Here is a 24,851-nt window from a genome sequence, read left to right on the forward strand (position 1 = left end):
GAATAGTTCGGTCTCCCGCCATTTGATCCCTTCTCAAATAATTTCTGTTCAATGCCTGCAATCATTCCTTAAACATGATAATAAATATTTTGAACAGTAAATTTGCTGATAAAATTCCCAATTACACAACTTGCATATATAAAATATTAACAGTATTTAATGTCACTCTGAAACCTTTTAAAATTATTCTCAGGGCAAAACATTGATATAAGTTGTATCCTATGCTTACCTGTCAGAAATTCCTTGCGAAGAGCCCTTATGTCAATGCCTGCGTCACCTAAAAAGAGGACTCTCAGCTGGTTGGCTGGTGATGCTTTTTCTTGTCGCTGCCATTGCACAAGACCCCTCTCAAACATGCTCTGGCGAGACACTGTGATGTCAAAGTTTTTTCCATCTGTGTAAACAGCATGTGCAATTGCCCGCATAACATCATCAAGACTTAAAAAGGGAAGAAAGAAGGAAAATGTTAGGGCTGGGTACAGTGCAGGATATTTAGAGACAAAATAATAGTTGAATATTGTCTGCAGGGGTCCCCAACCACTGGGCCTCAGACTATGGTACACAGCATTTGGTTGTTTTAAAAATCTGTACTTAAATGTGAAAACCAAGAAGCAAGCAGGAGGGTGAACGTAATTGTCAAACAGTATGTACTGCATTATGTTCTGTTGTTTAATTTTCATGAAATGGTAAACCTTATTATTACATGTCAAATTGTAAATTATTTTCATTGATATTTAAAATTTATATTTTAAGTAAAAGTTAAAAGATGAAAATGTAAACTTTTAAGTGATTAGGTCACATATGGCCAAAGCTGCTGTCCAGTCCTTACAGTCAAAAAGGTTGGGGACCACTGCATTATAGAAATGGTTACAATGTCTTCAGGGCATCCAATTTTCCAAAATACTACATGCATTTCTGGAATATAATTTTGTCCATATGTATTTGGTGTTTTATATTTAACAGAAAAGGTTACGTAATTTGAAAACAAACATTGTAACATGATTACAGGTAGATACCAAACAAGCCTGATTTTAAATAATTATTAAAGTGTTAGATATTCTTTTATTAATCAGAGTGTGAACTAAATGTCATGTTAGCTGGATACATACTTTTGAATTTCCTCTGCAGCACATTTTGAAACATCTTCCACCCTGGAAGGCATTTCCTCCACACTGTCAAGTAAATGATGAACATTACAAAAGAGTGTCTGTTAAGTTGTTGCATTACATAAGGCAATGCCCTTAAAAGTCAGGACTTTCTATTAGAAGACTGCTTAATTGTCTGTAGACAAACAAAAACCAAACTTATCCTTAACCTTTAATTACCTTGTCCTTAATTATTCAGTATTTCACACCAAACACACATGATCATCTCTCATAGAGAAAAAAGGGGTCTATTTTTTACCTGTCTCCACATGCGCTTGCATGGACTTCTAAATAGTCCATTGGAAATTCCACCTGACATACTGGACAGGCAGCCTAAATGCAAACACAGTCAAACAGAATCACAAGAAAATGATTTAAGTTCAATTATAACTGATACTGGTTGTATAACAATTTTATCTTTATAGGGTTGGTATTCAATATTTTTGTTTTACTGTATTCAGTGTCATGGTTGTGCTTGTCCCTGGTGTAGATTCTTCCGGAATTGACTCAACCATCATTATATCAGGGGAACCCTACAAAAGACATTTGAGTTACATTTAAATCTTAATGTGAAATAATCTGAGATATCCAAAAGCTGTGCAAAGTTTTAAATACTTCTCCATGGAGATCATAGTCGTCCCCTGACGATTGCTGTTCTACACAGGACTTTATGTGAACAGCCAAAACTTGCATGCAACTTTGCAAGTGGCCTTGGGCATGTTATGGAACTCATGCGCATCTGCTGGATGAGGGGATGTATCCAATTCATCCTGGAGTGGCACAATATAAATGGTGTTCTTCCCTCCTCCAGTCTGTATTTAAAAAAAAGCTGCATTGTACCCCTCAGCTTCTGGGGCGATAACTGAAAGTCTCCTTTGTCTAGATCCACCTGAAACAAGCCATAAGTGAACGTTAAGAGAATAAGGCAATAAATAAATAATTAGACAGTTCAAAGCTTTTTTTAAAGATTTATATTACCAAGTGCTTTGTAAAGCAGCCAGCCTCCTAATAAACTGCCAATCATAGGGTACTGGCAGGTCAGGAGTCTTGAAATCTGTTCAAAGCACAATTTGCCACGTTATATCAAGGCAGTTCATCTTTCACTGTTCTTTCAAATACTTACATTGTATATTTTCATTTGTCACTGTTAAAAAGGTTAAATACAGCTTTGCTTAATTTAACCCTCAGGCAACGTGACGCTTCGCCGTCCCAAACCGGCAAGCAGCAATGTTAGTACCCTGCTTCCGGATGGTGTCCTGTCTGTATTTTTTTCCATCATGTAGAACTGCAGGGTCACAGTCCTGCCACTGATGTCCTTACATAGAGGTAGAAACAGTTTTCTACCCCTAGCCGAGGCTCTCGAAAAAAAGCCTGGGAATGATCTGTGGATTCAAATAAAGTCATATTCATCAGGCCAAATCTTAGGAATAATTCATTTTGATGTTACGTATCACACTAATTGATTTAACATGCTAATACACCTCAAAAGTGCATGAAATTCAAACTCCTTTTAAGGGCGCTCAGGTATACCTAATTTAATCAAAGCAACTCCAGAATAATCATTACTATGAAGAGGAGGCAGTTGCTCTTGTTACATACTCTGGAAGACTAACTATAATCATACCAATCTGCAGTAAAAAAGCAACCATAAAGATCTAAACTTGGAATGCCCTTGAAAGAAACTACACAAATAATTTCTAAAAATATTCAGAACCTGGCCATGTCTTGGTTAACCCCTGATGGCCTTTGGGATGTGGTTGGTATAATTGTTTGTTGTTGTTGCTGAGGGGTCGTTTGATCTCCTGACTGCCCCTCTCTTTCCAGCAAGGAAATAAAATTCCTTGCCATCTTACGAATGGCGTTTCTCTGTGGGTGTAGGTGGAAGGTTAATGCTCATCTTTTACTTAGCCACAATGATTTAACTCTAACAGGAGATTTTCTACACCCATAAAAGGAAAATCTACATAGGGCACAGAAGTTGCCAAGAACACAGAAAATAAATTATTTATTGTCTATTTGAAACATAAAAATAGATAAATTATAATATTACCCAGGCAAAGGTAGATTAAGCAGGAAAATATCCCCCCAACACACAACATACCAGAGCAGCACAAAAAGTACAAACACTTAAAGAAAATTAATTGCACATTATTTGTGAAGTTTGTCACATTTGTTTTTGTGAATAAAAATGTGATATAATTTCATTGGCAAATATAAATGTTAAATATTATATCGAAATGTTAAAAATACATGTCTTGATTATAAGTATTTAGGGCAGGGGTGTCCAAAGTTTTTTTAGTGAGGGCCAAATACAAAAAAATTAATTTGGGGCCGGGCCACACACTAGAGGTGACATATTAACACATGAATACTGTGTGTATTTCTAACTCACTTATAATCTGAAGAACATTGCACTCAGTGGGAGCAGTGATGCTGTCCTTTGGATTGAAGGATGGCTGACATGTCTTGAGTAAATTTGGTGGGTGAGACGCGAAGGACTTCACAGAGATGGCTATCAGTCATTCTGGTTCTCAGTCTGCTTTTGTTATGATTTAACAGAGAAAATGTTTGTTCACATATGTATGTTGAGCCGAACAAGCTCATCATTCTTTTTGCGTGGCGTCTCATCAGAGGAAACTTGGCATTATCCAAACTCTGATAGAAGTCAGGGAGGGAGAGAAGCTGATGTTGACTCTTCAGAGAATCATCACATTGCATTTCAATCAGTTCTAACTGCAGACTCTCTTCTACTTCTTTTGCATCCACCAGAAAGGGGGTCGAGAACAGCTTGATTTCTTTTTCAATGATAGAAAAATCTTGGAAACGCTGGTTGAATTCTGTCAGGAGAGATGTAATCACAGACACATATTTCTCCTTTTTAGCAGAAAGGTCGGCCTTTGGAATAGCAGACTTGATTTCAGACAGCGCAGGGAAGTGTGCAGCATTAAAGCTTCGTAGTTGTGACTCAAACAGGCGGAGCTTTACACAGAAGGCTTTCATGTGCGCATACAGGTGAGGCACCAGCTGTTCTTTGCCTTGTAGGTTCTTGTTCAGTGTATTCAGATGATGAGTAAGATCAACTAAAAAAGCCAGGTCTGACAGCCACAGAGGGTCACGCAGTTCATGAAGAGGTCGGCCCTTTTCTTTCAAAAACTGGTCGATTTCTGATCTCAGCGAGTAAAACCGCTGCAGCACAGAGCCGCGGCTGAGCCAGCGCACATCAGAGTGGTAGAGTACATCCCCGTATTCCGCATCCACGTCAGATAGGAAAGCTTGAAATTCTCTGTGGTACAGTCCTCTAGCGCGAATTATGTTGACAGTTTTCACAACAGTGTTCATCACATCGCCCAGCTGGACAATCTTGGCACACAGTGCTTCTTGGTGGATTATACAGTGCATCCTAACAGCCTCACCTCCGCTCTCTTTTACCTTGGCGCACACCATCGATACCATTCCTTTGCGCTCGCCGGTCATGGCCGGAGCTCCATCCGTTGTTACTCCACAGAGCTTGTCCCATTTAAGCCCCATCTTTTCAACGGCCTCCGACACAGCTTCAAAAAGTCTTTACCCGTCGTTGTGCCTTTTAGGCTCATCATATCAAGCAGCTCCTCCGTACAGCAAAAATTATTATCCACTCCCCGCAAAAAAATTAATAGCTGCGCGGTGTCTGTGGCATCTGTGCTCTCATCGCATGCTATCGAGTAAAAATCAAAAGCACAAGCTTTGTCTTTCAGCTGAAGTTTCAAGTTGGCTGACAAGTCCTCGATTCTCCGCACCACTGTATTTCTGGACAAGCTCACGTTTTTGAAATCCTGCACTTTTTCCGGGCACATTATTTCTGTGACTTTGATGAGCCACTGCTTTATGAAATCGCCGTTTGAGAACGGTTTGCCGTGCTGGGCAATAAGTTTAGCCACTTCATAGCTTGCTGTTGTGGCGTTTTCCTGTATTTTGTTTGCACGAAAAAAAAGCTGTTGTTGCGCTTGCAGGCTAGCTGCCATTTGCTTGACTTTCTGTGTTCGTTCGGCACCAGCGTACAATGTGTAGCTCTGATGTTTGGTCTCATAGTGCCGACGGACATTATACTCTTTCATCACAGCAACATCTTCCTTGCAAATCAAACAGACACACTTTCCATTGACTTCTTTGAAGAAGTATTCATTTTCCCACCGTGTTTGAAATCTCTTACACTCACTAACTATTTTGCGCTTCTTCGGTGCTGCCATTTCTGGTGACTCGCGGTATAAGTTTTTCTTTGCTTAATTTTGTTTAGTGGAGAAGCACCGTTTCTGGGGCTGGCTCCATCTAGTGTTGAAACTTAGAAGTGCAACAGAGTTGAGCTCTAGCTTCTTGTACGGGCCATATTCAATTATATTTTCAGAATTTGCTGCGGGCCAATAAAAACTGGACCGCGGGCCGCAGTTGGCCCGCGGGCCGTAGTTTGGACACCCCTGATTTAGGGTCTTAGTTAAATATTTAGACATTTAAAGCTAAATATTTAGAAAATCGTTGCTAATTTTTTTATATAGCCTATCTAAATATTAGACATTTATTTTCAATCTTAGCTACATTTTTAGAATCTAAACTAAATGTTTAAAAACGTTTTCCATGTGTCCTGTGCATGTTTAGGCACATCTATTTGCAAAACACGGCTTCTCCTACGTCCTCCTGCTAGCTGCAGCATTTGCTGCATGTAACGCTCGGTTCTAGCCCCCCTCGATAAAAATGTGTCAGTCCGACGTCATTGTCAGTGTGATATCACTGATCTAAGCCCGTTGGCTCGTTGTGGTAAGCCCTGCAGCCCATTAACTTCTGTAGCACGCCCACGATATGCCACAGCTCCGGTAGCACAGTAGTGCTAAGGTGCTAATGCTTTTGCTCCCTGGCCCTCGGAGCCAGAGTGGCTGAGCGAGTGACCAATTACGGCAGAGCTGACAGGCCGACCAATCAGATCAGACTTGGCACACGTGGGGACTCTGAACGTGGGCACTTCAGAGCCTTCGAGAGAGAGTCAGAAGAGAGCCGGTGCATGGAGCGGCAGTACATGAAAACAGACACTTTTTTCAAACTTTAGCTATTGTGAACATACTTTAGTAGGTACATAGATTAAATATACGAACCCCAAAAAGTGCAATATGGGCTCTTTAAGAAAAAAAACATGCTCTTGAATAAAGATAGTATATTCATCCCATAGTTGTTTAGGAAAAAAAAGCAGGCTTGAAAGTGAAAAAAAAGGGATAAAAATGAAACTAAATAAAAGATTAATAATAGTGGACTGCACTTGTGAAGAGCTTTTTAAGTCTTTTGACCACTTAAAACACTTTTTCACTTCATAACTAATTCACACTTTTACGGATATACAGTAAATATGGTGAGGTGTAATGTCATGATTTGTTCTTGTTTAGTTTTAAATTTAGTTAATTTCAGTGTTTAGATTTCATTCCCTGTTCTATTTTGTATTGTTCATTCCTCGTGTTGCTTTAATTCCTGTGTTCTTCTCTGATCATATTCCTGGTTAAATTGCTTATTGTCTCATTTTCTCATTGTATCCTCCTGTTTTAAATTTTCCCTAGTCTTGTCTGTTGTGTTTGCTGTCTTATTTTGTAGTCCTTGTCCCAAGTGTTTCCTCTCTTACTTCCTGCCTTTTTCTGTTTTTCCGCCATTTTGATTGCCCTCATTATCCTCACCAATGTTTTCATTTTACTTTGTTCTGCCTGACTTTCCTTTAAAACCACAACACAGACAAAAACAATACTTAATTAAAAACGAAAGCGGTGATGAAGGGCCCTCGCACCCCTGTGCATGTCGGGGTGTGTCGCGGCCGCGGGAGTGCAGCAGCAGCGGAACATGGCTAAGCAGCAGGCCGTGCAGTCCGATTTGTGTAAAAGTCGTACTATGGTATGCTGAAATAGGCAACGTAATGAAGATCACAGAAACTTTTGACGTAGAGCAGTTCAGGCTGGCACTGTCATGATAGCTATGAAATATGGAGCAAATTGAGCATTGTGTTGTACTTATTCCTTGCAGTAGGAGGCGCTATGGTTAAAGTTGACTATTGTTATGTCAGTGTGTTCAGAGGCCAAACCTGATCATACATGTGTAATTTGAAGTAGATCAGACAAAGTATATAGGATGTAGTACTTACTCCTTACAGGAGGGTGCGCTATGGTTAAAGTTGACTATTGTTATGTCAGTGTGTTCAGAGCAGTGGGCGCGCACTGTAGCTGTTCACACTCAATGTTCTTGAAGCCAAAATACACCACTTAGAGGCGCTTCCATCTTGTGATTTTGACGTCATTTGGAGCCAGAGTCTGCGTAGGGCAGGAGCCCTGGTAACACGCCCCGCCCATGTAGCGTACTGCCCTGATGACTTACGCAGCCCAGCTACGCCGAAAGCGCTCTGCCGGTCTACGAGGCTTATTATGAAGAAATGTGTAAGTACAACCAACCACCGTATTCAAAGTCTAATATTTAAACACACTGTGTTTTAAAAAATCCCGCTATTTTAATCATTATTGAAAATACGTGGGCTGCTGGGTCCTCTGTTTTTGCCGAAATTGTTCTATATTTAAGCTAGTTTAGCACCACAGACCGTAGACTACAGGTGGCAAGATATGTTGTATTTTGTTAGAAACTGATAGTCTGCAATGTGATTCATGTCTGCTTTTCTAATATATTTAAATGAACAGTAAATCAATTGTTTTTTTGTGTTTTCATTTAGGCAAAGAAGAGATAAAGAGCAGATGGTCTGACATCTTCCACAGAGGTGAAGTGTAAGTTAAAATCATCTGTTAAAAGTTATATATAGATTTTTTTTTAAGTTTCATAAGAGGATTATAAAAACAAGCTATTGTTAACAATACAGTCTTCTAAAATACAAATCACACTGAGTCATACACCAGCTAAATGTTAAATAGAAAGGTGATGTTTTCTTTTACATTTTACAATCAACAGAACCTAGAAATGACTAATTTCAACCTTCATCTGAACACCTGTTACAGTGGTCAGGCTGGGGTCGCTTAGTTTGAAGGAACCTCCTCCTTCTTTCACCTGTGCTTGGACTAAGAGCTGTGCCAGATGCCCTGCTCATCCACTGTGGTAGAAATGACCTTACACCAGCAGCTCTCCCAGATGAAGAGTCCTCTCTGCCATCACCCAGAGGAGCTGATTGACATCTGTACAACTGAAGAAGATGGACAGAGTCTGGTCATGGTCTCCCTTACTTATTTTCCACATGGTTAATGAAGCCAGGGGTTGTTTATTGAAGTTTTTTTTTCATAAAATGTTTAAATAAACTTTTTTTAAAATCTGAATTGACTGTCTCTGATTAACTGGAGCACTACAACGTGTTGGTCACAATAAAATAATTTAGCAGTTAAGTTTATAGCTCACATTTGAAAAGGCCTTGAACTGACATGAATTTCTTCTTGACCAACAACAGCTAAGACAACAGCAAAGCTAACAGACGAGCTCAGCTTGTCACAGCCGGTCTCGTCTGAGATAAATGGCCTTCAAACTTATTAGTATTAGCATAGCAAGATACGCATGAGATTCCATTTCCATTTATTCAATCACAGACTTGTCCAACAGTCTGGCATGTTGTGCTGCTGTTTTCAAGAGTTAATAACTGAAGAGAAGAACTCCATCGAGAGAGGACAGGAAACACTCAGGAGACGAGTCCTCCATGTTGTCAGGGGTTGTTGATGGATCTGAATCTGAGGGCATCTTCTGTAATTAAGAAAAACAATCATGGAGTTAAATGTAAAATATAATGAATTTTACTGTGATGTTTATGCCTCAGACCTGAAATCAGATCTGTCCTCAGGTTCTGCTAAACTTCAGGTTCTAAAGTTTGTTTTTAAGACAGGAGAACTATTTAAGAGGAAAAACAAAATATATAATAAGACTGGATGAATCCAATAATATGATCATCTTTATGAATTTATGTTTTAAGACAAGTGTTCCTGCCACTTTCTATTGAAGATTATTTTAAACTGTCATCACATGGGCCAGCCTGATAAATTAAACTAATGTTAAATATTCTCATATAATCAGACAGCCAATTTGTGTGCAGAACCTCACCGGAGCTGGAATCAGACTCTGGACTGTTGTTTCCTTTGGGCATTTATTTCCTTGAAGACAGAAAGAAGAACAATTTAAACATGAACTAGACTTCTTGCAGAACCATAGAGGCTGTTAAAATCTTCTGCTAGTCTTCCTTACATTTTAAGAAGGATTATAAATTGTTACTAAAATTACTTTGATGCTGATAGCGGTTACAATAACACGGTCCAATCATGAGAGATAATTTTACCTTTGAGTCCTATGTGAAGGCGTTCTCTTCAGAATCAGCACTGCAAAGACAAGATGATGGCGTCCACCTTCACAACGTGCTGCTTCAGTCTGGCTGCATCATGGTCACCTACAGGAACATCACAGAAATGCAATCAAAGTACTTCACTTTATTTATCAGAGGATGTACTGTATGCAAAGTAGATTTTTTTTTAGCTGTAATTCCTCAAAAAGATTTGAGACTGCTTTGTTATTTGAGAGCACAGATTGTTTCTTTTCCCTTCTCTCTGTTTGACTGTACATGACCTATTAGTGCTGTAAAAGATGCTACAGTAAATCCTGGATCAGCTGTGTGGATGGTGTGACTGTGTGGTAAAGCTTTGTTAAAGTTGTCACGCACATACTCATATGCCTTTGGAGAGTAAAAGTGCAGTGTGGTGGCAAACTGCTTATAAAATATAAAATAGTATTTTATTGGTGAGGTGCCCCAATCAAAGCATCCTACAGAGTAGCAACAGCGGGCTGTAGAGGGAGGAAACGAGCGCATTATGGAGAGGAGCGCACCAGAGGGGGCGAGCTGGGGGAGAGACGAGAGACCCGAGAAAAAGGAAATCCCCAGTTTAAAATATAATGTTGGTGAAATGAGAGACATAGGAAGACATAAATATCAATGTTGAAATTCATTTGAATGCAGAGGCTGTGAATGTTCAGTTTTCTTTGGCTATAAAAAGGCAACAATAGCCTGTAGTTTAATCATGGTGTTTCTCTTCGTTAACGATTATTGAAGCAAAATCAAAAATAAATGCATGACATTTAAAACATATTAACATATGTGGGGAAAAACGCGATCTTCATGTCTTCTTTTATTGTACCTATGTCTCCTCCTAACTAACATAACAGCAGCATGTTGTGTGTAACACTGATCTCCTGTATTAGCACCTTTTTTTCAAAGGTGTTAAATACAGATACACAGTCACAATCACCGCAATTTTTGTCAGGTTTTGTCAATTTTTTGTACAAATTCTCAATGAGGGTCATTAAATTTACAATATGATCAACTTGTGACTGTTGAATTGGTAGTGTGTGGAAGCTAATGCAGAATATTTATCACGTTTAAGCAGCAGTTAATGCTCGGTTAATATTGCATTACACCACCGCTGGTTGCTGATGTTTGCATTCACGTTTCGGTTAGTCTCTTAAATCAGTACGCAATCATATTGAATCAGAGCTTACCTTTAGTTTTATCTGGATAGCTAGAGAAATACTCTACCCTCGTATATAGTATGAATTTCAGTCTGCACGGTGAAAGTAAAACCTTTTACTCTCGGTATAGCCCACTTATCACTCGGACTGTAAAAATGTACACATTAGTAATGATGCAGGCCAGATTAAAATTATTTGACTTTGTTTTTGTCCTAGATACTTTTTTGAGACCTTTCCAGACTATTTATTTTTGCTGTAAAATAACTGTACAGTCAATGAACCGCATCTATGAGCGGATTTTTATTATGATTCTTGGTTTTAAATACAATTTCAATCACAATAACGATATAACAATATCAAGAAACATAGCAATAAAATAAAAAGTAACCTAGCTTTACAACATTTTGGCTAACCTTAGACTGCTTATGTGTTAGCTAGCTAGATAACAACTTTAACCAACCAATGACACATAAATCACACTTTTTTACTTAGCGAAAAAAACTGCAAAGATCCCTGAGATCCCACAGGTCGGTTAGAACAGTTTACTGCAGAACAACTCATTTTGCCAGCTCAAAAAAGACGAAAAAACTGAACGGAAAAATTCAATGGCGTCTCGGCTTTCCTTCACTATGCAACTTTTGCTATTCACAAAGAGAGCTACGCAAGATTGGCGGCTGTCAATCATCGTCAAATATGACGTAAAATCCTGTTTTTCAACCTCAAATAACTTATTTAAAACAAACTTCACAGAAAAATGAGCACTTGAACACAATGTAGGGTGATAATAACTAATGATCACAGCAGAGTTTAGGTTTGGAAAAAAATTCCAGTATTTTAGTTTTACAGTTTGACCCACATCCCGTCTGTTATCATTGAGGAGGCGGGGTTTATGACCTATACTGCAGCCAGTCAGCAGGGGGAGCTCTAAAAATAAAAGCTTCACTAGACCGGGGACCTTGCCCGTCCATTATTTTTACAGTCTATGGTTCAGAGGCCAACCCTGATTATACCTGTGAAATTTGAGGCAGATCAGACAAAGTATATGAGAGTTACAACCACTTCCTGTTTGACAGCGAATGATGCATCCGTATGGCGAGAGCGTTGGACGTAGGTGTTTGAGCTTGAAAGTGTTGTATGGCCAAGGTGTTTGAATAGTCCCCACCAATTCTGAGCGGGAAATGAGCTACCTTGTAGCAATGGCTAATGCTAACTGAGTAGCAGTAACTTCCTGTTGTCAACAGGTGGCGCTGTGACTAAGCAAAAAATGTAAATCATGGATGAGTTCAGGGCAGGCCCCGTATCATGTATGAGAAATTTTAATATGATTGAACACTGCATGGCAGAGATATAACCATTTACTTTTTTGGCAAGTTGCCAAAATGCACATCAAACTTTGAACACACACCATAGTCACGCCCTTTGACGAAATAACGTGCAGAGCACAACAGGATATGTTGATCACTAGAACACATTGACACTAAGTTTGCATCCAACAGCTGAACGCTTTCGGACTAGCTTTATTTTTCGCTTCTGCCAGTCTTTATTTTTATACATCTGTTTATGTATTTCAGTTTTACTTAAACTGTATTTCTGTTTTCTTTTCTTTCTTCAAAAACAACATTTTATCCATATTTCAACACAATATGCACAGAAATATACATAAACTTATACTTGTCATTAATTACATGCAAAAATTCTCAAAATTACAAAATAAACATTTCTGTGTGTTATTATTCTTTTCACAAATATAAAATAATTCGGTTTTGCTACTTAAGTGCTTCTTATCAATGCAATACAGTTGCAAACAGGTTTCCAGTTTAACTGAATAAAAGTTCAATTCTCGCTTAGCATTATGCTAACAAATAACATGGGAAATCCCATAGAGAAACTGCGAAGCTAGCGGAGTTAGCGCTACACTTTTTACATGAATATAAGTACAAAATATGAAAACAAACAGTCTTCATGAACCCACGGTTACTTTAAGAGATATGCAGGAGCTTTACAAAACTAGCAAAATAGCATGGGAGCTAGGGACAAGCCATAACAGACATATATGAATGTGGCGATGAGCTAAGCTAGCGCTCATGAGCATCATAGCTAAAGTACCTTAAAACCTTCAAAACAAATTTAAAACACATCCTGACACACACTAAAGGATGGTGTTACCTTCCACATGCTATAGAAGAATATATAGACCACATGTACCTATGTGATTTGTGACATTTACTCACCGGTAAATAAAATGGAAATAATGAGACAACCACAGGTAGCCTATAGTGTTTCCTTTCCTTGCTTCTGCCAGTATGAAGATGAGGGATACCGAGCACTCTGAGCTGTCTCACTTGGAGGATACGCCTCCTTGTGGAACAAATTGGAACCATACTCTAAATTTAAATATTTCAATCATGGATAGTCACCAAACGATGGCAGCATTGTTTTAATTTTACAGCTCTTATTTTATTTAAATCATGGATGTGTTGAGCTAAATCAGCCTCTCTAGTCACCACAATATGGCAGCATTGCCTTAATTTTAGAGCGGGCCCTGTAGCCTATCATGCATGAGACATTTGAAACTAACTTGACTTTAGAGCGTTATTAACCCCTCTTCCCGACATGATAGCATGTCATGTTTGGTACCAATGGTACCCTAACCCTTACCCTAACCCTATGCAGTATATCGTGGACTTTCATTAGATACCTGTATATCCCCTCTAGCTTTAGAATTGAGCCGTCCAGAACGCGTCCAGGACGCCGTCCAGAAAAAAAAAACATTTATGTCAGCTGAAGGCACACTAACATTAGACAACAAGTTAACCGTTAGCGATAGCTAGCTAACGAAATGACTGCTAGCTAACTGGTAAACCGTTAGCGCGAGCAATTCTGTGAAATTGCTTGGTTGACTAATGTAACATAATGGTTTTATAAGTTTAGCTAGTTAGCCGTTAGCTAGCAAGAGTTACAGCCACTTCCTCTTCATGGCGATGTGATTTGTGGACTTCCTGTTGGATATTGAGCATGGCTGCAAGAGGGTTTATTGTAGGTGTTGTCAAGATGGATAAGCATAGCAAAATTCAGAATTGTAGGCTCAACGTGCTGCGGGGGCTGAATGTTTGAAATATTGTAGGGAGCGCCACTGAGCCATTAAGCCACGCCCACTAATTTAAACGGTATCAAATGTTTGACTTTACCACCAGGATCATATGTATGAAGTTTCGGGACTGAACAACTATGTTAAGCCTGTGAAAAAACTACTTCCTGTTTGATGGAGACAGCGCGTCCAACACTGCATAGCTGAGATATAAGCATTTACTTTTTTGGCAAGTTGCCAAAACGCACAAAAAAGTTCAAACATACGCCACGGCAATGCCTTTTGACAAAATAATGTGCAGAGCACAACGAGATATGCTGAGCCTGTCTAGAACGCACTGACACTGAGTTTGAGCCAAGTTCGTTCAAATAGGAAGGCTGAAATCACGATTTTGGGCCATTATTGTGAAATTCAACTTTAATTTGTGGATTTCCTGTTGGGTTTTTTGAAACGCTGCAAGAGGATTTTTTGTCCGTCCTGACAAGCTGAATATGCGTTACAATTTTCATGAATGTATGTGAAAAAACCCTCTAAGGGGAGGCCATTTTGAAAATCTGAAGGGGGCGCCACTGAGCCATTAAGCCACGCCCACTTACTTAAATGATATAAGATGTTTGAGTTTAGTACCAGGATTATATGTATGAAGTTTCGGGTCTGTACGACTATGTTAAGCCCGTGAAAAAAATACTTCCTGTTTGATGGCGAACAACGCATCCGTAAGGGAACAGCTTTTCACGCAGGACTTTGTGCTTGTAAAGGTCGTATGGTCAAGGTCTTTGGATGGTCAGCAGCGATTTTGAGGGAGATTCAAGCAACTGTGTAGCAATGGCTAGTGCAAAGGAAACAGTGCTTAGACGGAGTGACCTCCTGTTGTCAACAGGTGGCGCTGTGACTAATTAAAAAAATTAAATCATGGATGTGTTCAGGGCGGGTTCTTTGTCATGCATGATTTTTTTGGTGATGATTGAACACTGCATAGTAGAGTTATAAGCATTTACTGTTTTTGGTGTGATGCAAAAAACGACATCAAACTTTGACATCACGCCACGGCCACGCCTTATTTCGAAACCTCGTGATTTGAGCACAACTTTTATTCTTCAACTTGTCTACTTTCATTTGACACCAAACTTGAATTGATCAGATAAACGCTCTCGGGTGGATGCTTTCAAACAGGTACCCTGTAAATGGTGAAAATACGGACTTTTTAGACATTCAAAAAATCATAGTGGACTTCCTGTTGAAATTAGACAATGACTTCCACTGACTTTTTTGTAGGTCTCGGCCTGCTCTAACATGTAAAAAAGATTCATGTATGTAGGCAAAAAAACTATTCGTAAAAATCAAAAGGGGGCGCCATCGAGCTAATTTGCAAACTTCGTTCATAAAAACGGCAAAATATCAAATTTTTCGTCGGACCCGATGACCGTGCAAATTTTGCTGAGTTTTCGGGCACATTCAGGCCCTCAAAAGTGGCTGCAAAGTGGCGGAATAAAAATAAAAATAATAATCATTTGCATTCCAAGAGGGTCCTACGCACTTGTCAGTGCTTCGGGCCCTAATAATCAGTGACCACTTCAAGCGAAAACCAGTATTTACAGATCACCTAAATAAACAAAACACGTACCAATGCAACACAGACACTTCCCCCCCAATTTCATTCAACTGGCATCACCCCAGCGCAGCCTATAATACAAAATACAATCAAACTGTACAGCATCAATACAAAGCATCCCGCAATACAAATGTACTTAATACTAACTTCCCACCTCTTCATTTTGCCTTAATTTGGCGTGCGATGTCACCTCAAAATGCCCAACAACAAGTGTCCCTTAAGCATGATTACCAAAGTAAGCCTGATGCATCTTTATGATGCCTCCAGCACCGCACAGACACAGTATTACCTGTGCCAATCCACCCAGGGCAGCTCCCATGCCTTACATTCACCCCCTGCAACTTAAATCATCATCCCAATGACCCTGGTTACCCTACTTACCAGCTGGGTCCAGTTATTCTATATCCGTGGGCTTTGATTAAGGTTGTCAATAACCTGACAAGGAGGATAGGATATCTTTAAGGGTGCCTAACCATAGACTGTTGAGTCACAATTTGAGTCACAGCCCTCTCACCTCGCCTTGGGATCGCCGACCAGGGCAGGTGACAAGGATTGGAAAGCACACCAGATGTGCTCCTAGTAGACAGTCGCAACACAACTGGAGAGACGCCCTTCTCATCCTCAGATGACCCAGTATGAACCACCTGTAGAAATTGATTGCTCCCAATTCCGAACCTCTGGACCAAAAGGGGGAATGAGAGCAGCTGATTATTGTAGAAGATATGTTTGAGATGGGTAATGCCTTTCTAAACTTTTTGAAAAACTGGGCCCAGGAGTTCATGTATAGACACCACCGCTGACTATCCCTCTAGCAATTTGGCCACAATTAAGCACATTGACCATACATATCCACCGATATACTATGTTTCAACCTATCTTGTATCAGTATTTCGAGTACAGCCCCTTTAATCATGCTGGCAATCCCTTTTTTCTTTTGGCTTTCATGTCATCCAGATTTATTCCCAGCCCATCGGCACTCAGGGCCAGATTTAATTGATATGGAAGTGTTGGGCCACGCAGGCTTAGGACAGTCAAACCATGGACTTGGGCCTTTGAGTTATTTACTGAGATCACAAAGAGCCCTAAAAGGATTCTTTATCCCAGAATTCCCTGCGGTACTTCACACCTACGTGTGACGTAAAGGGGGGACCGGAACCTGAGGGAGACCCCACAGGAAGGCGGCCAGGTGATAAAACTCTGAGACTCCCCTCGTTCACTCTCTTTCCACGCGCTGACTTAAGTGCTCGGGGACCCAAGCTCACCTCCTGTTTTCTGCAACAATCTTCCTTTGTTTTAAGTTTTGGCGCGCAGGTAATCCGCAGCCGGCAGTGTTCCAAATTCCGAGCTCGGATTGTCCAGTGAACGCATCTCAGTTTCTCGGAGAGCGTTAGGCTATAACAGATTATCAGAAAGATAACGGTCTTATTCCGTCCTGCAACGAAAGGACATCAACGGACATATTTCCCCTCGACGGAGAACCAACGAAGCCGCTCTTGCCGTAAGGGACCCTTGCCGCCATCAGACGCCTCTGCACCAGGACAGACAGAAGATCTGTTTTATCGCCGGACTCCTTTTTCCTTCACCGATCGCAGGCAAAGCGATTCACAAGTGAGGCTTAATTAGATCTGGGCAGAATTAGCTTTAGAGAGTGTTTTTAACAATTGTTTGATTGAAGCAGAAACTGTAATTTTTATCTTTGTTGGACCGTCGCGTCCTGAGTTTTACCTGTTTAAAACTCTTGTTGTTTCCGTTTCAGACCGCTGCGTCCTGTATGTGTTTAGCGTAACAGCGTTATAACCGGGTATTATTCTTCTGATCAGGAAGGTCAGTGTAAGCCGTATTAACTTGAATTCGGCCATTGGTTTGTTTCTGTGAATGAAGGGAATTACTCTGAGTTGTGGTGCGGGATTCGGACTGTGATCCGGCCTCTTCAGGCACGCATTTCTCTCCACCTCTACGCTCCTCTTCTATCCTTTTTCTTCCCCTTTGACTAACACACACACAGATCTATACATTCGCGGCCATCCAGACGCCTCAGAGACACAGATCGTGTAGGGCCGAACTCGGTCTCTTTTAGACATTAAGGCCACATTAGGTCTTTGTTAGGTGTGTGCCATCGGAAGGGCGACCACGTGGGACGAAGGAATCTCCCCCTTTTCTTCTTCCCCCCTCTCTCTCTCACACACACACACACACACACACACACACACACACACATTCACACCCCTTCCACAAGCCTTGCTTGATAATGTTTGTTTGCTTAGATTAGTTTATGATAGTTATTTGTTTGATTAAGTTCATTGATTTTGGATTGATGTTGCTTTGTTTAAATAAATTCTGTTATATTTTAAGAGAGCAGTTGTTTGTGATTACTGGTGTATTTACATTGTGATATAAGCTGGGTGCGAAGGCTTTGTGTACGGATTTCACGCCTTCAATTTATTAAATATAGTTATTAATTATTAATAATATTAGTAATTAAATAACTAATTTGAGACTGATTTGAGTGATATTTTGGTTATATTTCCCTGAGTACAGGGTGGTGCCCAAAGAATATAACCAAAGTTGACTTGATACAACCCCAACAGAAGTGTGATATCTCAGATATGATCACAATATGCTCTTGCGTATACAGCAGAGAATCCAGTCACCTGATTGACCAGTAAAAGGGCTTCCCCTATTATCCACTACACACAACAGGGCTAGACAACTAGCATAAGGCAAACCATTGCAACACGGCACATTAACACCATCTACTGGAGGCACAGCACATCACATTTTGCTAAATCAACACGACGAATGCAACTTCACACGTGAACGCCACTCGAAGGAGAAACGATTCGGCTGCTTGAACAGGCTACGGTACCCCACTATGCTCCCACCCCACACTATTAAAAACTATTAACATCATCCAAACACATATGAAGCAAGATCTAGAACTCCCCAGGGAAAACAACTTTGCTGGACGGCGTGGACAAGCATGCACTGGTGTCATCAATTTATACTTGTCCAAGATAGGCACTTGAATCATATACCTGTCATGATTTGATATTATTTAGTTTTGTATTTTCAGTGTTTAGTGTTTCTCTATGTTCTAGTGGGTTTTGTTCATTCTTGAGTTCTGTGTCTTCAGTGTTTCATGTATTTTATTTTGTAGTTGTCCTCAGTGTTTCTTGTGTCCATTCCTTCCTCTGTGTGTTTCCCTCCATTGTGATTGCCTTCATTGTCTTCACCTGTGTTATTAGTCTCACCTGTGTTTGATTACCCCATGTCTATTTAGTCTCTGTGTTTCTTCCCTTCTGTGTCAGTTTATTGTATGTGTTTGTCGGTGTCGGTTGTCATATGTCAGGTTACCCGTGGCTCCTTGTTTTCTCCTGTTTGGATTTTGGACATAAGTTTTTGTTTGTTTGTTTAAAGAATAAATAGTTTTTGTTAATTCTGCATCTGGGTCCACCTCTTAGTTTTCTCGTGACAATACCAGTGACTTTACTGAACAATTTGCTCTGGATAAATTGGCACAATATCAGAGATTCTGTCATATTAGAGCTCCCAGGAAACAATGTGATAAGTGACTGAGATTTACAGATAGATACATACAGTAATATGATGTACTGTATAGAGAGAGAGGTGCCAGGTGCCAGTTCCCCCGGTAGTCTAAGCCTATAGCAGCACCGGCCCTAACTATAAGATTTATCAAAAACAAAAGTTTTAAGTCTATTCTTAAAATTACAGACTGTGTCTGCCTCCCGGACCCCGGCTGGAAGATGATTCCAGAGGAGAGGAGCCTGATAACTGAAGGCTTTACCTCCCATAGTACATTTAGAGACTGTAGGTACCACTAGTAGGCCTGCATTCTGGGACCGTAATGTTCTTGAAGGATAGTATGGCACTATTAGCTCTTTAAGATAAGATGGTGCCTGGCCAGAATCTTGAATTCTATTCTAGATTGTATAGGGAGCCAGTGCAGAGAAGTCAACACAGGAGTAATGTGGTCCCTTTTCCTAATTCTAGTCAGTACACGAGCTGCAGCAGTCTGGACTAGTTGAAGAGTCTTTAGAGACTTACCAGAGCACCCTGACAAAAGAGAATTACAATAACGTCTGTTGTTGTCCAATGACAGAGGAGATTATGCTTCTTACTGAGTGAATCAGGCACTCCCAAACACTGCCTTGATGGGAGGCTGCAGGCGTGTTAAAGCTCCATTTAATTCCATCATGAATGAAGGTGCTCTGGATTTTGGCATGATTCAAAGCAGCCAGGCCCTGCTTCAGCTCCTTGTTGGTTGCGACAAAATTTGTGCCGTTGTCAGATCTCATCGTTGATACAGGACCTCTTCTACACATAAACCGTCTCACAGCATTAATGCAAGAGTCTGTATCGAGGGAGTGTGCCACCTCCAGATGAACCACACGACACGTCAATACAGGTGAAAATTACTCCATACCTTTTCAGAAGGTATCTTCCCCTTTTGACCTCCAGGGGGCCAAAATAATCAACTCCTACGTCTGTGAAAGGAGCGTTGTCTGGCATCACACTCTCCACAGGTAGATCTCCCATTTTCTGCTCTCAAAGTCTCCCTCTGTAGCGCCTACACAGTGCACCTGTTGATCACTTTCCTTGCAGCTGAGTTGGCATTAACTATCCAATATTTCCGTCGCAGCCTGTGCAGCTGTGATTCCTGCCAGTATGTCCCAGCTGCTGATGGATATACTCAAGAATAAGCTTGGAAACATGCAGGTCTTTCGAGAGAATGATCGGATGCTTGGTCTCAGATGGTAATGCATACTTGTGCAAGCGTCCTCCAACTCTCAAAATATCCTCCTCCAGCACTGGATCCAGCTTGTACAGAGGGCTGTCTTTGGAGACATGACCTGTGCCATTCTTCAATGAGGTTGACGAATGATTTCTCTTTCTGCTTCATCACAACTTTCTGGAGTCAAACTTCTCCCTCCAAGAGTGGATCTGAAGCTTCTCATTTTCCTTTCCACGCCATACTTACTCTCCGTGCTTTCCAGCTCTTTCCTCTTTTGTCTCAGGCTCCCAAGAACCCTTCTGAGCTCAAGATGCCATGCAACAGATGTTCTCAGCTTCTTCCAAGATGAAAAGTAATGGATGAGATGGTCTGTGGGGGGTAAAGCCTTCAGTTATCGGGCTCCTCTCCTCTGGAACCGCCTTCCAGCCGGGGTCCAGGAGGCAGACACAGTCTGTATTTTTAAGAATAGACTTAAAACTTTCCTTTTTGATAAATCTTATAGTTAGGGCTGGTGCTGGTGTAGACCAGCTCTTAGTTATGCTGCTATAGGCTTAGACTACCGGGGGAACTGGCACCCTGAGCTCCTCTCTCTATGCATATACAGTACATCATATTACTGCATGTATCTATCTATAAATCTCAGTCACTAACCACCTACTTTCCTGGGAGCTCTTGAGCTCTCCTAGGCTCCTCAAGATCGTCGGGTAACGGCCTGCCAGAACAACCCCCACCCCACCCCTACCCCCTCTCCACCGGATCGTGGGTTGGCGGCCTGCCAGAACAACAACGGATCTTTGTAACATAGCAATAAGTAAGGTCTTTTACCTGCTCTTTTGTAATGTTAACAGACAAAGAGTAAGGTATTTTATCTGCTTCTTGTAAAGTGTCTCGAGATAACACTTGTTATGAGTTGACGCTATACAAATAAAAATTGATTGATTCACTGGATGCATGACAATGGCACACACCGTCTGCTCTTTCTTCACCTCTGGATCATCAGCGGGAACTGTCCTTGGTTCCACATCAGAGGTAGGCCACTCAGTTTCTGACAAATCTGGGCCTTTTATCCATTTTCCTTGCTTGCGAAACTCCTCGGCTCTCAGTCCACGAGAACCTTCGTCTGCAGGATTATCCTTTGTTCCCACATATCTCCACTGGTCAACCTTTGTTGCGTCTCTTATAGCAGACACTCGGTTGGCGACAAAAGTATGGAAACGTCGAATCTCATTTGCCACATACTTGAGGACTGTAGTGCTATCAGTCCAGAACACTGACTTTTCCAATGGCATCTGTAGCTCCTTTTGCACCATTTTATCCATGCGGAGAGCAAGAACCGCCGCTGTGAGCTCAAGCCGAGGAATGGTGATTGACTTCAGGGGCACAACTCTGGCCTTTCCAGCAAGAAATGAGACATGCACTTTTTCTCCATCATCCAGTCGCAGGTAAGATACTGCACCATAGCCGGCTTGACTGGCGTCAGAAAAGTTGCGAATTTATGCCGTCACAATGGCTCCAAAACCCTCAGGTTTGATGCAGTGATTCACCTCGAATTCACTCATCCTTTGGAGGTCACTCAACCAATCAGACCAGTTCTTGGAGAGGGAAGGGGGAATTGGTTCATCCCACGTCAGGTTCATTCTGCAGAGCTCCTACAATAGCAACTTACCAGTCAGGGAAAAGGGTGCCACAAACCCTAATGGATCGTACAGTGAGCTGACCACAGACAAGATGCCTCTCCTGGTCTCAGGCTGCTCCTGTGCTGATGCTCTGAAGCTGAACTTGTCAGACTCTATACACCATCTCAGGCCAAGTGTTCTTTCGATGGGAAGCTGGTCTTTATCCATGTCCAGTTCCTTCATCTCCTTTGCTCTTATGTTGACTGGAATCGATGCAAGGACCACACGACTGTTGGTCACCCACTTTTCAAGAATGAATCTGCCTTTGTCACAGAGAGTAGTCAGGTCCTTCACTATCTCAACTGCCTCTTCTTCGGAGGCTGTGGACGTGAGACAGTCATCCACAGAAGTTATGATTGACTGTGCTGATGACTTTGGGAGGAAAACGATCTGTGTTATCCTCTGCTGTTCTTCTCACGGCATAGTTGGAGCAACTTGGTGAGGAGACGGCACCGAACAAATGTACCCTCATGCGGTACTCCATTGGTTCTTGGCTAGTGTTGCCATGAGGCCACCAAAGGAATCGGAGAAAGTTTGCATGCTTGTCAGGGACCTTTACCTGACGAAACATTGCCTGAATGTCGGCCATGATTGCAACGGGTTCTCTCCTGAACCGCACGTTTTTCAACTCTGCTGATTCTTTCACAATCCTCATGAATTCAATGTCCTCCCTTGACATTTCCAATTGCCCCTCTGATGTTCTTTCATTAAAATCATGATTGTATTGCTTAGCGAGCATTTCTTCCAAATGTTGCACAGAAATCCGATTGGACGTCACAACAGAGCATCCAGTCTTGACTCCATTGCTCTCTCCACCACGCAGTGGTCCATTGATGACCCAGCCGACACTTGTCCGTACTGCGTATGGGCCTTCACCTTGACTATTAATGACCTCCCAAGGCTCCATCACTTTGGGTGCGTCAGTTCCAATGAGCAAATCAACATCCACGTCCAGATCATGAAGATTTACACTCCTCTGGTAAGACCACTTCTCAACATCCTTCTGTCGTGGAACATTTGCTCTTGACACTGGCATTGATTTCTGAGTTATGACACTGGGCAACTCAAGAAAATCATCCATCTCCATGCCAGACGCTTCCAAACCATTCACTTTGGTGGTGTTCATAACCTTTGTTTGACCCATTGTCTTTAACAATATGTTGGTGGGTTTTCCTCTGAGGTTCAGTCGCCTTGCCAAATCATCAGTACAGAATGTACATGAACTCCCAGGGTCCAAAAATGCATGCGTTAGCACCACTTCATTACTCATCTTGTTTTTAACCTGAACAGCAACAATGGAGAACACACAATTGTCCTCATCACCGGCCCCTATATATGAAAGGACTCTTTTTGCTCAGGTGCAACACTCAGTGGAGGGCTCACAGGTTCCTTTAGGTTCCTGTGTTCCTTTAAAGGATGTATCCTTTCCCTGGATGTGCAGGACTGATGGGTGCTTCTGCTGGCATACGCTGCAACCCAATTGACTCCTACAGTCTTTGCTTGTATGACCAACCTTTAAACAGCCGAAACAAATTCCATTTTCCTTTATGAAACTTATCTTGTCCTTGTGCATCTTCGGTTTAAAGCGTGAGCAAGTATTCAATGAGTGACCGTTTTGTTCACAAAATAGCTTTTGAAAGTGCTTGAGGCAGAAGAGGATTTGGGGGCTGAAAAGGGTTTGACCTTCTCAGTGTGCGCAGTTCTTCCTTCACTGTAGAAACACTTGTAGCAAAGGTGCTTCCACTCTTCCTTTGCTTGACTTGGCCAGCACTGGAGGCTGTACTGTGACTGACAGGTGACACATGCTGGATGTTGCCAAAAAGTGGATCAGAGACAATCTTGACTTATTTCTCTATGAAGGCCACAAGATCAGTGAACATTGCTCTGTATCCTCTTCTCTCTTGTAAGTCACGTGCAAAACTTGTGAATTTTTCCCTTAATTTGTAAGGAAGTTTCAGCACAATTGCTCTGATGTTGGATGGTGTGTCCAGCTCCTTCATGTACATGATTTGCTCCGTCAAGTTGGAACAGCCTTGGAGAAACAGAGAATATGATTGTAGTGCTTTTACATCTTCTGATTTGATAAGAGGCCAGTTTAAGATCTTCTCTATATACGCAGCACCAACTTTGTGCTCATTTCCAAAGTGTTCAGCTAGAAGGGCTTTAGCTCTGTAGTATCCCTGGTCAGGGGGTAAGTGCTGACAGCTCTTCACAAGATCCTTTGGCTGCCCCCTGGTGTACTGTTCCATAAATGTCAGGCAGTCAGTCATGTTGTCAGTTTTTCCCTCCACACAATTTTCAAAGGCTTTAATAAAAGATTGATACTGAAGGGGGTCACCCTCAAACACAGGAAGATTCCTTACTGGCAGAGAAGATGCAAGATTTTGTTGAACCAACAGTGCAATAATGGCATTCTGACACTGCATGATGTTCACAATGTCATCACTGGTAGCATCAGATCTTGGGTTAAGGTGAGACTGATACACCATTTGTGCTTTGGTGTCAACTTGTGTTATTGACTTCTTTTTAGGCCTCACATATTGAGTCACAAGACCTGTTTTACTTTGAGCATCATCATTCCTCTTTGGTGGGATAAAATCCCCTGTATTTGGATTCAGTTGACTGATTCTCTGGGCATCCATCTTTTCAAGATATGAATTCATTCCGTCAGATCCTTTTGCAGTGCCATTTCCATGACACAACTTCTTCTTTCCATCAGACAGTTTTGAAGAACCACACCTCGATCCTGTTTCCAGCACATGAAGCCTTCCATTTGCTGCAGCCATCTTGGTCTGCAGAGCCAACAGTTCCCTTTCCCTTCTGGCTTCCGCTTCTTTGGCTTCCAATGTGTTTCTTTTTTTTTTTTTTATGCAGAAAGGTACTCATTAAGAGATGCTTTGTTTGCTTGTGCCTTTAATCTTGCATATGTGTTAGATGACCTTTTAGATATGAGAGGATGTTCTAACAGATGGTATATTTGAAGCACTGTCATCAGGGTTAATATTATCATCACTTTGACCGTCATCATCATCATCATCAACATGCTTATCAACATCACCCTTGCCATTGTCTGGCTCAGTGG

At 41.3% G+C, this 24,851-nt stretch overlaps 1 long non-coding RNA gene across 1 annotated transcript; it reads left to right on the plus strand.

The window, feature by feature from the left end:
• Positions 1–6,894: 6,894 nt before the first annotated feature.
• LOC132976052 (uncharacterized) lies at positions 6,895–8,458 on the plus strand. Its single transcript, XR_009673368.1, has 2 exons — positions 6,895–7,918; positions 8,147–8,458. It is a non-coding gene; the product is annotated as an uncharacterized LOC132976052 (long non-coding RNA).
• Positions 8,459–24,851: the final 16,393 nt, after the last annotated feature.

This window comes from Labrus mixtus, chromosome 6, assembly GCF_963584025.1.
Source record: "Labrus mixtus chromosome 6, fLabMix1.1, whole genome shotgun sequence".
Lineage (NCBI taxonomy): Eukaryota > Metazoa > Chordata > Actinopteri > Labriformes > Labridae > Labrus > Labrus mixtus.